Source organism: Thermobia domestica, chromosome 9 (assembly GCF_964235325.1).
Source record: "Thermobia domestica chromosome 9, izTheDome1.hap1.1, whole genome shotgun sequence".
NCBI classification, from domain to species: domain Eukaryota; kingdom Metazoa; phylum Arthropoda; class Insecta; order Zygentoma; family Lepismatidae; genus Thermobia; species Thermobia domestica.
The window spans coordinates 169,470,149-169,484,390 of record NC_137462.1 but is presented as its reverse complement, the minus strand read 5'-3'; the positions used below and the strand labels follow the sequence as shown (position 1 = coordinate 169,484,390).

Below are 14,242 nucleotides of genomic sequence, written 5' to 3'. Positions count from 1 at the left end.
GCGAAACTAGCACTTCTGATGGTGACTGCAAATTGCTACCATAAGGATGAAACAGCCTTCTGTATTAGTGCTTAAGAGCATATTCAGCATATATGTTCTTATTTCAGATTTATGGTTATAACATGGAATAAATCCAGTTTGTTTGTATTTTCAATGCATTTGCATGTCTATGCAACAGAATGGCTTTTTTCATGGAAGGAGGGAAGAATGTCTAGTTTATGGAGTACCAATAATGCCAGCAACCGATCATCAGAGCAAAGACGGTTACAATTGTCAAGACATTAAGAGAAATCTGAGAATGATAAAGACATTGTAATATCGTGTCGACATCAATTCTGAAACAAGACACGCGAGGAATGCTGCTCAGGAAATGCTTAGCTCTAGTAGATGAAGTTCAACACGCTAGTAGATTTTTTTCAGGACAAATGAGGTATGCTATATTGTTAAGTTATTAATAAAATATTTATTTATGAAATATGAATAAAATCACCTGAACCGTTTCTGAGAAAATAGTTCGAAAAACCTCACCCCCAAGGGTAATTTGCCTCTCCTCGATTTTTCTCAGAGAAATAACTTACACCATAATTTGTGGTTGTTAATAATGAAATATTGATTTATGAAACATACAGAAAGCCATTAGCATCATTTTTGAGAAAATAGCATTTTTAAAATTTCACTCTTCAGCGAACTACCCTTACTTTTAGGGTTAGGAATAAATTCGAAACACGCCACTGAAGAATCACATAAAAACCTTAAATCACATAAAAAACCTTAAGTTTAAATTTTATTTCAGATATGTTGAATGATATGGTCTTTAGGCGAGTGTACATCAGTACGTAGGGACGAAGAGTCAGAGAGATGTAAAAAAAAATCACTTTTTTGATGTCTATGGCACATGAAACTTGTAAATCCGTTGATATTTCGAATTTGATTTTTTAACATTCACCATACTTTCTTTCCTATCACTGCTCGAGAATAAATATGGAAAACGGGAGAGATATAAACATGATTTTCATGTGATATTTTCCGCAACCCAGTGGCAAATCTGGCCCGGGGCCGGGGGACTAGGCCCTCCAGTTTTTAGTGACAAAAATAATTTAAGCTATTATTTATATACAGGGTGAGTCAAAAGTCCTTGGACACCTATATAAGTTTGAAAATCGACGGGAAAAGTAAAAAGTGATGATGGGAACAGAGGTTTTATGAGGGGTCGTAACTTTTGGAGTGTATGTTATTCATGGCCGCCATCTTAAAATCTGCCATTTTGGAGCCAAGTCAATTTTTTTTTAATGGGAAGGAGGGTGTATGACACTTCAAATAACACTAGCTTGAGCTCAGGAATTTAGTGGTGTAATTTGTTTTTTTGTTTTTCTATCTTGTGCAGTTTAGAAGTTATTAATGTTCAAAGGTGTGAAATTACCTTGATATTGAATGCTACAACACATGTTCTACGTGTTGTCCATCCCGTGCAATGCACAACTGTAGTCGCCGCAACCACTCTGACTGCACGCGGAGAAGAATGTCTCCTGAAATTTGGTCACAGGCTTGTTGGATGCGTTCCTCCAGGTTTCTCAAATCACGGATTGTCTCAGCATACACTATCTGCTTAAGATGTCCCCATAGGTAAAAATCAAGGGGCGTTAAGTCATGGGACCACGGCGACCAATCCACTACCCTGGCAGTTGTTCATCCAACCATTCACGGACACCAAGTCCATAGTGTAGAGGGGCTCCATTGTGCTGAAAATAAGATGGGAAAATGCCGTCAGCGTTCAGTGTGGCAGGGAACACAAGGTCCTGCTGCAGCATCAGATACTGTGGTGCAGTTAAAGTGTTGTAAATGAAAAATGACCCAATGATGCGGGTGTCCCATATGCCACACCACACCATCACCTTCGCTGGACTATGTTCTCGACTCGGGTCAACCCAGTTCGGATTTGCGTCACACCAGTATCAACAATTATGTTGATTAACCTCCCCGTTTAAAGTGAAATATGCCTCGTCGCTGAACAGTATGCCCTTGGCAAACGCAGGATCCAGTTCGTGTTGTTCAGTAGCCCACATGCAGAACTCCAACCGGCGATCAGGGTCATCCTCGTTCAGTTCATGTTGCACGTGCAGCTTGTAAGGATGCCACTGATTGGCGTGCAATATCCGGATAACGGAGGATTGGCTTATTGCACATGCTAGAGGCACACGACGGGTACTTCGTTTAGGACTTTTCACAAACTACGCAACAACCGCCGTTGCAGTTTCCTCATTGGTGGCAGTCTTTGGTCGCCCACTACGTGCCCTATCTTGAACAAAGCCCGTCTCCCGGAATTTGGTGATCACGTGAGCCACCGTGCTGTTCGGTACCGGTTCTCTGTCTGGGTGCCGTCTGTTGTAGTCAGCTGCAATTGTTCGGTAGCTGCGTTTCCCTGATATAAGGATGATTTCGATCTTCTGTTCACATGTCAGACCCATTTAGATCACCTGGAACAAAGAGAGAACTGGATCAGTATCAAGGTAATTTCCCACCTTTGAACATTAATAACTTCTAAACTGTACAGCATAGAAAAAAATTACACCACTAAATTCCTGAGCTCAAGCTAGTGTTGATGTGTCATACACCCCTTCCCATTTAAAAAATGACTTGAATCCAAAATGGCGGATTTCAAGATAGCGGCCATGAAAGACATACACTCCAAAAGTTGCGGCCCCTCATCAAACCTCTGTTCCCATCATCACTTTTTACTCTTCCCGTCGATTTTCAAACTTATGTAGGTGTCCAAGGACTTTTGACTCACCCTGTATTTCTGGAAGTTTATAGTAATCTTATGATATGCCTACCATAGACTGGATTCTGGCTGCCCTCCTCCCCAGTTTTCACCTTCTAGATCCAGTTCTGCCGCAACCTTCAACTTTCTTTGATACAATAATACCATAGTACCCTGTGTACGTTACGTGTTTCAAGTAATACATACATATTTATATTATTTTTATAATGTTATTAATCAAGTTATTTCTCTCGTGTGTCCAATGAACATTCAACTCAATTCTATAATTATTTTTTAACCTAAATTTATAACGCAGGAATAGTTCTAATCGAGCTCATTTTTTCTTTTGAATATCAAGCATTTCTGAATATCAAGCATTATAATACAGTGTGTTTGAAAAAGAACTCATTAGTTTTAATGTGTCCTAGAATCTGTACAAAGTGACATACACTATTCTAGTTTGTTGTGTTTGATTCATCAATCAACTCTCCAAGTTTGGCTCTCCTGCAGTTGGCAGGTCTGCTTGACCTTGAGACGGCACCAGAGCTGGTTTTTTCCTCTGTTTCTTCAGTTCAGTCCAGGCAGGTGGATAGGTAGGGCTGACCCAATACCTTAGCCACCACGAAGACCAGACTTATCCCCACTGGACTTTTTCTTTTGGGGCCACATAAAAAATGTTGTGTACAGTGAAAAGATCAGAGACCTCAATCATTTACGGGAAAGAATCGTCGCGGCGGTTGGGACAGTTACACCTGAAATGCTGGTGAATACGCGGCGAGAAGTGGAATGTCGTCTCGAAGTGTGCAGGGCCACAAATGGATCCCACGTTGAAGTCTACCAACCTTAAACAATACTTGAAGGAATTCTCTGTCATGATATGTACTCATTGATGTAAGTTTTCGTTCATTTCCCAATTAAATTTATACTCAAAACTAGGGAGTTCTTTTTCAAACACCCTGTAATACAAATCTAATTTGATACATTAACTTACATGGTTTGGATATAAATTAGCAAGATACCAGACTCGTATTTCCAATCGCTATGGCGAGCTGAACCCCAGGATTTTTCAAGCCCTAATTAGTTACAACTTTAATATCCCAACACAAACACTAATAACATTTTTTTTAAGACACAAGCGACGACATCTCTTTCTACTCGTGCTATAGATGTAATGTAGTACACGTAACGACTATAGTAGTATTGCAGAACTGGTCAAAATTTTCTGGAATCGGATTTCTGAAAAATTCCAGAATTCGGAAAAAATCCGATGAGGGAAAAATTCCTATCTTTTTACGAAATCCGGAATTTTTCCGATTCTTCTTTCCGGATTCCGGAAAACAAAAGTTCAGGAATTGGCCTTCCCTAATTTATATCAGGCAGTAAATTGCAGATTAAATAGTATTTCAATCATACTAGGGAGGCTCAGTGTAAGTTCACAACAAGTAAAACAACATTGGATATTCGATGAGCTTTGAGATACAAAGTAGATTTTGTTCATGTTATATCTACTCTAAAGATTTTTTTAAAAAAAAAAGAAGTTAAAAAAATGGACATAAAATTTTCTAAGTATCGAGACAAGACGAGGATTGTCATGTTATTATTTACATACAAAATATGTGTATATGTCCCGGTGGGGGCCTTTTTTTTTAGGTCAGCCGTCTTGAATGAGGTGTCCTCCCACTTGGGTATATTCCCACTTCCGTACATGTCAAAATCCTTCTCAGTTGCGTACAAGTCCAAGATGTAATGAAATGTCATGATTTAAAAGCGAGATAAGAATTTCCATTTCCGTATAGGTTGAATAACTGGCACTATTTCTGTGAAAGTTTGTTAGTTTTTGAGCAAAGGGGGTGATATGGAATCTAAAGGTTTCGTTTCGAGTAGCGGCCATAGCGAATAAGAGTCCTTGAATAATTTCATTTTGCAGACTACCTAGCAGGCCAGCAAGACCTTCTTTATTGATGGTACGTTTAAGAACTGCAGCAAACTTTTCTCCCAATTTTTTGTAATTCATGCAGATATTGGAATCGCAATAGAAGAAACTAATGTGATCCCGGTGTTTTTTGGCCTTCTCCCGAACAAAAGAAAGCATATATACATACATTGGCGTCTCTGGCATGTAAAATTTGGGGGGGGACATCAAAGTAAATGATCTAACTGCTAGTGAGTATCTAAATAAATTAAAATAAAATAAAATATTGAATATTTCGTATTTCAAAATATTGGGGGGGACGCGTCCTCCCGCCCCCCCGCCAGAGACGCCAATGTATACATATATATGGGAGGTTCTTTTCACTAATAAAGAAAGAAGTTCTGAATTGAAATCCTGAAGTTGTAATGGTAGACTTTAAGGAAGAAGTAATCAATTCTTTTAGGACAATTTTTCCATCAGCTTCCATAAGTGGATGTAATTTTCATTTTAAGCAGTGTCTTTGACATAAGTAGGGATGCGCACGAGTCGAGTCGAGTTGAGATTTAAACTTGCGTCGACTCGACTCGAATTCGAGACGTCTCGAAATTCGAGTCGAGACTAAATATACGAGTTAGAATATACCCACACATCAGCAAGAACATTATGAGTACCTACCTAATTGTCATGATGTCCATCTTTGGCACGGATAACAACGACGACGCGTCTTGGCATGGGCGCAATGTTCCTTGGTAGGTCGCTGGAGAGAGTTGCACCACATGTGCACGCACACGTCACCTAATTCCCGTAAATTCCGGGGAGGAGGGCGATGCGCTCTGAAAGACTTTCGAGACATACGAATCGAGTCGAGATTTTTTAGGAGGAATCTCGACTCGACTCGTGTCTCGACTCGAAAATTCGAGTCGAGATAAGTTTGTCTCGATTCATTTCGAATTTTACAAAGTGTGTCTTGACTCGTGCGCATCCGTAGGCATAAGATACAGGATTTGGGCTTGGTTACGGACTACAAAAACAATGATTATAAAACTTCAGATTCGAATTGTGTTTCATTACCTTTCTTCCGTTAGAAATAGTCGACAGTGGTTGGCTTTCTAGTCAAGAATATATATCCTAAGCTTGAGCAGTTCTATGACTATTTCGTTGACCAGTGACTAGAAAATTCTACAGAAAGTATCTCAGCTTGCAAAATAGAAGAAAGAATGTCAGCTTGACAAAAAAAAAAAAAAAAAAAGTAGTTTTGATGATTCAAAAGATGTTAGGGTTAGATGATTTTTGGTTGCACTTTCATATATTGATAAGTTGTCATAAACTGTAAATTGCGTATATACAGGGTGGCCCAAAAGGAGGCATAAATTACCGTGTTGATCAGCTAGTTGCATTTTATATCATTTCTTATTGTTATCTATCAGGTAGACTTAATTTCTTTATTATTTCTTCTTAATATGTTTTTACTTACATCTTAAGCTCGGAAAAGCCGAAGCAAATAAATCCATAAACTAGAATGTTATACTTGATCAATACAGGGGTGTATACCTACTTCTGAGCCACCCTGTATATTGATAAGAATTACATATAAGTGGTGGTGTACATGGACCAAGATTATAGACACTAGTTCGACGAAGATTCTTTATAAGAGCCAAATCGTGTATCCCTTTGATGTGATTTGTGAAATCATATCAAACATATTTCGGGGATACATTGGTCGAATTTGAATTTAAGATGAAGAGTTGAGTCGAAAAAAACTTACAACAGTATGGAAAGCATGTATGTATTTCCTGGAGCATGCAATTCCAGACTTTATTTAAAATACACAGAAACAGTGTCAGTTATTAAACATATACGGAAGTGGGAAATCTTTTATCAATGTCAAAATATGTCATGTCATCGTACATGGCACTTTTACGGATCTGGGAAGGATTTTGACATGTACGGGGCTGGGAGGTAATCCCTGAATGAAGTTTTCCTGGGTTTTCCTCATTCACACCAGGCAAATGCCGGGCTGGTACTTAACATACAGGTTCCTGGCCGTTTTCTTCCTTCCCCAATCCTTTCCTCCTTTCCTCTTCTCGGATAGCGTGGTTGTCTAGCGACGTCATCTCTCATACGTGACAGGTTAACATGACCACAGATGCCAACAGCCGACAAATATAATTCCTAATCCTAATCTTATAATTGGAAGCTATAAACTTACTAGACTGATTTCCATATAGAATTTGCATATTTTGGAATGTACTGACAAGTGAGTGTCACAATGTGAAACGAAATTCGCTGGTTTGAATGAGTGAATGAGTAGGAGGATCAATGGGGACCTCCTTTTTAATTTAATTTTTTTAAAGGTGGCGACTCATGAGGGAAGTCACTTTGTTAAAAATTATTAACATATTACCGCTACAAGCTAAGGAAAGAAATCTTCCATAATGTTCTAATAGAGCTTTTCCCTCAGCTTTAGCGTTGTTTGCCACGATTTTGCCACAGTCTTTGCATTTCGATCTTATCAGATCTGATTATCGTGAAGATACACACACACTTGGAGTGAAAGGAAGAGTTGCCAGGCAGTTTTGTTTTTGATTCCCTGGATCAAGTTGTAAGTGTTCTCGCCGAGAAAGGTCTCATTAGACTCGCTGTTGAAAGAGAACATTAAGCTTCAAATAAATGAACACAGAACAACATTAATATCACAATAGCTTAGTAAATTCATATATTTTTTGCATTTTCTCTTTTAATGGATTTCTCAATATCATCTTCTGTTACATAATGTTCTGTTTTTCCTTGTGCTATACGACTAAAAACTGGACTTCATATACTTAAGAAAAATGAAGTGAAACATTTCCGTTTTACGTCCCACGATCATGCCGTGTAAGCTGAAGGATATGATGATAATTATGAGAATGAATAAAAAATTGCTTATTGAAGAAAGTGGGAGGAAACAGAAGAACCCCGAGAAAACTCACGCACACAATGTTTGCCCACCACAAAGCCCACTTCGCCCGAGCTGAAATCTAACCAGAGACCCCCAGGTACCAGAGATGAATGCTTTACCACTGAGCCACCTTTGCCCCCTACATGCTTAAGAAATATATAATCTTGAGAATAGGAAAAGTTACAAAATGTCAAGTGTAAAACAAATATGTAAACATACGAAGCTCAAAGTCAATGTCATATATATATCCCTTCTGCTATTTCTTACTCATTTCTGATATCCCGCAGCAGGCTTTCTATAGAGATATCGTACTATAGAGTACAATTTATGCGCCCAGAAACATGAAATAAAGTAATTACTATAACACCATATCACTTTAGTTCATACTCCTAGGCCGCTCTTATTAGAACCTTGTCCTCTGCATTCTGTACAAACTGCACATCGTCCATGAAGAAAAATGTAAATCCGAAATAAAATGCTGCTATTAACTACTGAAATTTGTGTACAAAGCTCAAGCTTCTGAGATATTTCTTCAGGTCAGCATCTTCTCTCAGATGATAAAGTATTTACTGTATCCTATCGTCAAGTCTTATATAGATTACTCTTTTACTCTTCTTTTCTTCTGATGAATGCTCTGCATTTCCATTCTTCTGCAAACATTAAAATTAAACATAGCACCTTCCTTCAGCATCTTCACAAAGCTAAAAATGTGCGGAGAGGCTCTGAATATCATTTTGGTAAGTGGTTACGCCAACCTTCTACGGTATGCCTCTGACTGCTACAATTCCAACTTTCCGTAGGAAGATTTGGATTTTCCAGACATTGCTCCGTATATCAAACGTTGAAATCCTCGATTTATTTTTGTCCAGTTGGGCAGTTCTCGATAATGATCAACCAACCATAAGGGATATATTCTACTGGTGTTAGGGCCAGTGCTGCACACATCCGAACATGATGGCGCACCTCCTCATTCTTAAGATGGTAATCGACTAGCTCTACTTTCCTCCAGATGCTCTGGTTGAAGTGTTAGTTGCATCCTGAAATCCCTGCATTTGGAAAGATAAAACGTAATGCACTAACTGCTGCAGTTTCAAAATCCACCTTCAAAATTCTTGGGTGATTTTATTTACACCAAGTTTTCACAAGTGAAAATAGATGTTTGAAAGTGTTCTCTGTTTTATCAGGGAGCAAAGGGTACAGAGATAGCCACTTCATCTTTAAAAATCATAGACACTGATGTACAGATTTTTTTTTTTTTTTTTTTTGTGTGTGTGTGCTTTCTCCTTGCACCTAGTAAGTCGCGTTTTTATTTCACAATCAGCGAAGTCACGTATGTTCTCTTAGGACGGCTATAGTTTCATCCTCTGACTTCGCTGTTCCTGGATAGCCTTCTTTTTTCTATTTACTGACAGCTGAAAAAGGTAACTTGCATTACTTTAATGACATAATGTAAAGAATGTAGATTTAATTTAATGATGAAAACAATGGAGTACCATTTTTCTATTTTTCTTTTATATAAGATTAAATGTGTTTCATTTTTGTCTCTTAGAAAAACGCATTCTTAAGGACGTTTATGTGTATATACTAAAACTTAAGAGCCTTTCTCATATACTTACCTTCTGAAATTGAAGATAAACCGATTAACAGGTCATTGCTGTGTAAGTCATGAAAAGCCTTTATAAAGGACGAAGGAGAGAGATGAATTCTAGAAAAATTGTAATTATTACATATTACTGATTTATTAAACTGTTCATATTATTATTATATGTGCATATACTAATTTGTGCACAGGAAATATGAATATGAATATGAATGTAGAGTAAATGCACCTATAGTCAACAATTTTCCAAATGTCAGCCATGTAGTACGTTAAAGCAACCTCAAACAAAAATTAAAACAGTTCCTAAATTTGTCTTTTGCTTTCTTATTCTTTAGGAAGTCTATATCTGAAAAGTTACTTTTGTCTTCTGTATTTGACTTTGTAGTCTCAGAAGTGTTGTTCCGATGCAATCTGGTAGAAGAAATGAGGCCCACCTCACATTTGTGTTTAATAATAATAATAATAATAATAATAATAATAATAATAATAATAATAATAATAATAATAATAATAATAATAATAATAATAATAATAATCTTTATAATTTTACCTTTATAACTCAGATTTATAGATGCCATACAGTAGCATACGCAGAAATTTATTTCGGGAGGGGTCCAAATTCAATATGAGGTAGTTTATATTAAAATTCCTAAAATTGCCCCTAAAATTAGGCTAAATTTACACAAAAGTCGAAATTTCGGGGGGGGGAGGGTCCGGAACCCAGGACCCACCCTCTGCTTACGTCTCTGACGCCATATTTTAGACTATTTCCTGATAGTATGAAACAACAGCAAGCAAATATATACATGTAGAAAACCTCAATAAAAGCAAGTGTAAGCGGAAGATTACACTTGAAACTGATGAAATGAAGATAATATTTCCTGGCATGACAATAAACGCGTAACAGTACCCTTCTCAATTTTTTCAAACTATGTTTAAATATAAATATAACTCAATAGAATCAGCCAAAGAAACTCACTAAAACATAAATTAATAAGCAATCGAGTACTGTCTAATCTCACACGACGAAAAATATAAATCCACTAAAATGGCTTAGGGACATTTAGAAATGGAAAATTCAGATATACTTTAAATTTTAAGAATAAACTAAAACACTCCTAAAATCCCTTTAACATAGTCGTCTGGTAACCCTCAACTTATGAGTCGATTTTGTATAAATCTTCACAATTATTATGTAAGATAAATCAGAGAGACTAATACCGTGGCAAACAACACCAAAATCGAGTCGTGGGAAAGTATACCGTGGCAAACAATACGTAATCATAATTTTTAATTTTTTTTATCAATGTGACTTCCGACAGAGCATAACTAATTTTTCAGGCAGGCCCGTAGCTAGAACACTAAGACATGGGGACCAAGTGGTTTTTTTGGGGGGGCTCCCATTGGGAATCGAACCCGGATATCCCGCGCCGGAGGCGCGAACGCTATCTTGAATTCATCTTGCATTCATACGTACATACATAGCAACAAACCACTGAAAGTTTCAGGAGACTGAACATCCCCCCCCCTAGCTACAGGCCTGTCTCCAGGCCACGTAAACTTGAAAAACAGGCAGATAACATTATCTCTGTGGGTTTGATTTCTCGGGAGTCTTTCGTTTCCACATATTACCTACGTATTATTCTCCTAAATGTTCTATACTCATTCTTTCACTTGGGTAATATGTGTGTATCATCTACTTGAAGGGTTTAATCATCAGGTGTTAAAACTATAGTTTTCATTTTATACTTTCAAAGAAACAACCAGGGACGGATAAGGGAGGGGCTATAGCTCCGGGCCTCCACTCTGGTCAAAATCTCATCTGGCTATATAAAAAGAATAGTAAAGATACAGTCATCATCATAAAATAAAATATGACCAAAAATATGAAACATATTTCCTTAACTTTCCTACTGTACTTTCACAGAAATGTACTGTATAAGGTGAAGTCAGCAGGGGCCACATATTTTTTCTAGTCCCGAGCCTCCAGATGGATTAATTCAGCCCTGGAAACAACGTAGATTCAGTGCCATTTACAGAAGCTCAAATAATATCACTGTGAAATCATTCTCGTCAATTTTCTGTTTTCGCTGTACAAAACGTCACACCCACTCTTCTTTGACAATAGAAAAAAAACATCTTTACCAACAGTTTGACGTAGTAACTAAATCGACCGCTTGATGTCGTTAGTGCCAAGCATCTCGACAGTGCGCGCAGGCTTTGTCGTTTGGTGTGCTCCGCTCTCGTAAAGCCAGCCAAGCTTCAAAGGGAGTTGCGAACAGATCGCGGCAGCAGTTGATGAAACGGTAGCGCCGAGCTCGTTCATCATTAGGGAGAACTGGCAGGCGTCTCATTTTCATGTGCGTCTTACGTAATGATTTATTCGGCCACGGCTGCGAAATCTGCGGTCAAAACTAACTCGATTGTTGAGTTTGTTCCACTGTGATTCGCCTTCGGTTAATTGATTTTTTAAAAAGAAAACAATTCGATTGTTTGAAAAAGTGTTTCATCGAAAGTTTTTAGCATTTATCGTAACTTATTAAATATTTAACATTTAGTAGATTGTAGCTGAATTAGTGGTGTGAAAACTTCCTTTTTTAAAAAAATACAAAATAAATTATTTATTCCTGAATGAGGACAAAAAACCAACTTTAATATTGCCGAATGAACGCATAAAAAAGTAAGATTGTCAAATACTTGTGTGCTTTCTATATCCAAACAGATTGAAGTTTTCCGGCAACGTGATTTATAAATAGCGGCTGAACAGACGGTCCTTTTCAAGCCTCAAAACTTTTCCAGATAAAAAGGCCAAATCGTCTTTCATCTCGTTGATGTGTTTGTTTCAGGTTTAAGAAAAATAAACAAATGAACATCACAGTACCGTAGTGGTTCATTGACCTAGGACGGCGAAGTGAAACCACGTGGTGTGCGGGTGGCAGCGTTCACAGGGAAACCCTACCGTGACCTTGCTTATTCTGTTCTACACTCATAGCGTAACCTTTTATATTTAACACCAGCTGACGATGACAATTCCTTTAAAATGTCACGCTGACCATAGAGTTGTTTCGAACAGCTATTCATTGATTGCTAATATTGTCACTAAATAAAAGAAACAAAGGATAAAGAAAACCTGAACCCAGCAACTTCTACTAGTATCTGATTTTTTTACACGACAAGGATGGCGATTATTCATTCAGTTGACCATATAGATGCGTATTATGAAGATGAAGTGACCACAGCCTCATGGTATTTTGATATGGATGACAAGGAGGATGCACGAGAACCTTTCGTAAACACTACTTCGAACACCAGTGTGGATGATTTATACGGAAACTTGTTCCCGGATTATCCCTCTGAGCTTCTGGATTTCGCAGTGGCTTGTTGCGTTATTTTCATTTTGGTGGGAATTCCTGGAAATCTTATCACGATCATTGCTCTTATTCGCTGCAAAAAGGTAAGTACAATATTTTTTTAAACTTATTAATCCTTTATTTAATTCATAATAAGAGTTAAATCACGAAAGCTAAAACCTTATTACACTAAAACACCTGTAAATGGAAACGAATTATTACTTTGTAGCCAGAGGAGGTGTCAGTGTGGTGATTCCCTTCGGACCGAGATACTGTAGTGGTGGGGAATAAACTACACTTTGGGAGTTAATGTTTCATGACAATATGTAGAGGCGACAGTGGGACCGAGTTCAAGCCCAAGTTATGGTTCAGAACCCAAGTTCATACTTCCGTCTTTCATAACCTCGCTGTTGTACAAAGAAGAAAAAACTCAAATTCTAGTGGCTAAGCGGTTGGCGTTTGGCGTGGGAGATCGGGTTCGATTCCCGGCGGGGAGCTCATGTGTTTCGGATTCCACGTTAATCAGTAGGTCCAGTCTCATATAACCTCGCTGTTGAAAGGGACGTTAAACTCAAAATCAACTCAACTCAAATGCCTGAGAATTTAACATACTTTACCTAACATGAGAGATAAAGAGAAAAGTAGCGATAAGTAACTGTTCTGAGATAATAAACAGGGGAAAATAATGAGAATTAATGGAGAGTGAAAAAGGTAATTGTCATTCCTAATTTCCTCATTATTTTTTTTAAATACAAACCTACCCTACAAATTTCCACATTTAAAGCATTTAATAGTTCGTAAATTCGTAAATTTTCCCTTCAATATTTAGTAACAACAATGAGTGGGCGATGTAGAAAGAAAACTCAAGTGGTTAAATCAGTCACGAAAATCATTAGTGCATGTTTATTATTATTATTATTATTATTATTATTATTATTATTATTATTATTATTATTATTATTATTATTAAGTAAACTGCTAAATCACGAGTGTTCATCTGTTTCGTTACTTCCATATTTTGATAAATAGTTGTGTAATAGGTCTCGTATTTGCCCCCTCCAAAAAAAAAAAAAAAAACTTGTTGAATTAATTTATTGATTAAGATTTGAAATTTATTAATATTATTATTATTTCTATTACTCCAAATAAATATCTTTGTTGTATCTGCTATGAGAGGGATGAAATATTTGAATGCATTGTCATGTTAAGAAGATTCTATATCAAATACTCAAGATTGTTACCTATTAAAATATTATATCGTCTAGAACAGTGGTTATAATAATAATAATAATAATAATAATAATAATAATAATAATAATAATAATAATATCTATTATAATAGTGAAACTTTATAATGACTGTATATAGCACTGAGCATTATTGCTATTGCTGGAGGTGTTGACTGGTAAAGTCTGTCTCGACTTGAACTAATTAATATTAAATTCTTCATGATTTTTAAATTCTAAAATTTCGCGACACACTTTAGGGGACTGCGTGACACACCAATGTGTCGTGACACATCGGTTGAGAACTACTAATCTAGAACACTGGTTCGCAACCTGTGAGCGCTTCCTGGAGGAGAGCGGGAAGACCAACCAACGGGGCATAAGCTATGGACAGAAATGAATTACAATCGTAATTATAATTATTATGAACTTTGTATATACCAAAGAGGCTTTAAATG

The 14,242-nt window shown here is 37.1% G+C and overlaps 1 long non-coding RNA gene across 1 annotated transcript in view; it reads left to right on the top strand.

Moving 5' to 3' along the window:
• Positions 1-11,460: 11,460 nt before the first annotated feature.
• Positions 11,461-14,242, top strand: part of LOC145694199 (uncharacterized) — a 137,134-nt gene continuing 134,352 nt past the window's right edge. Inside the window, exon 1 of the long non-coding RNA XR_014132957.1 lies at positions 11,461-12,662. This is a non-coding gene — a long non-coding RNA (uncharacterized LOC145694199). The remainder of the gene's footprint in view (positions 12,663-14,242) is intronic.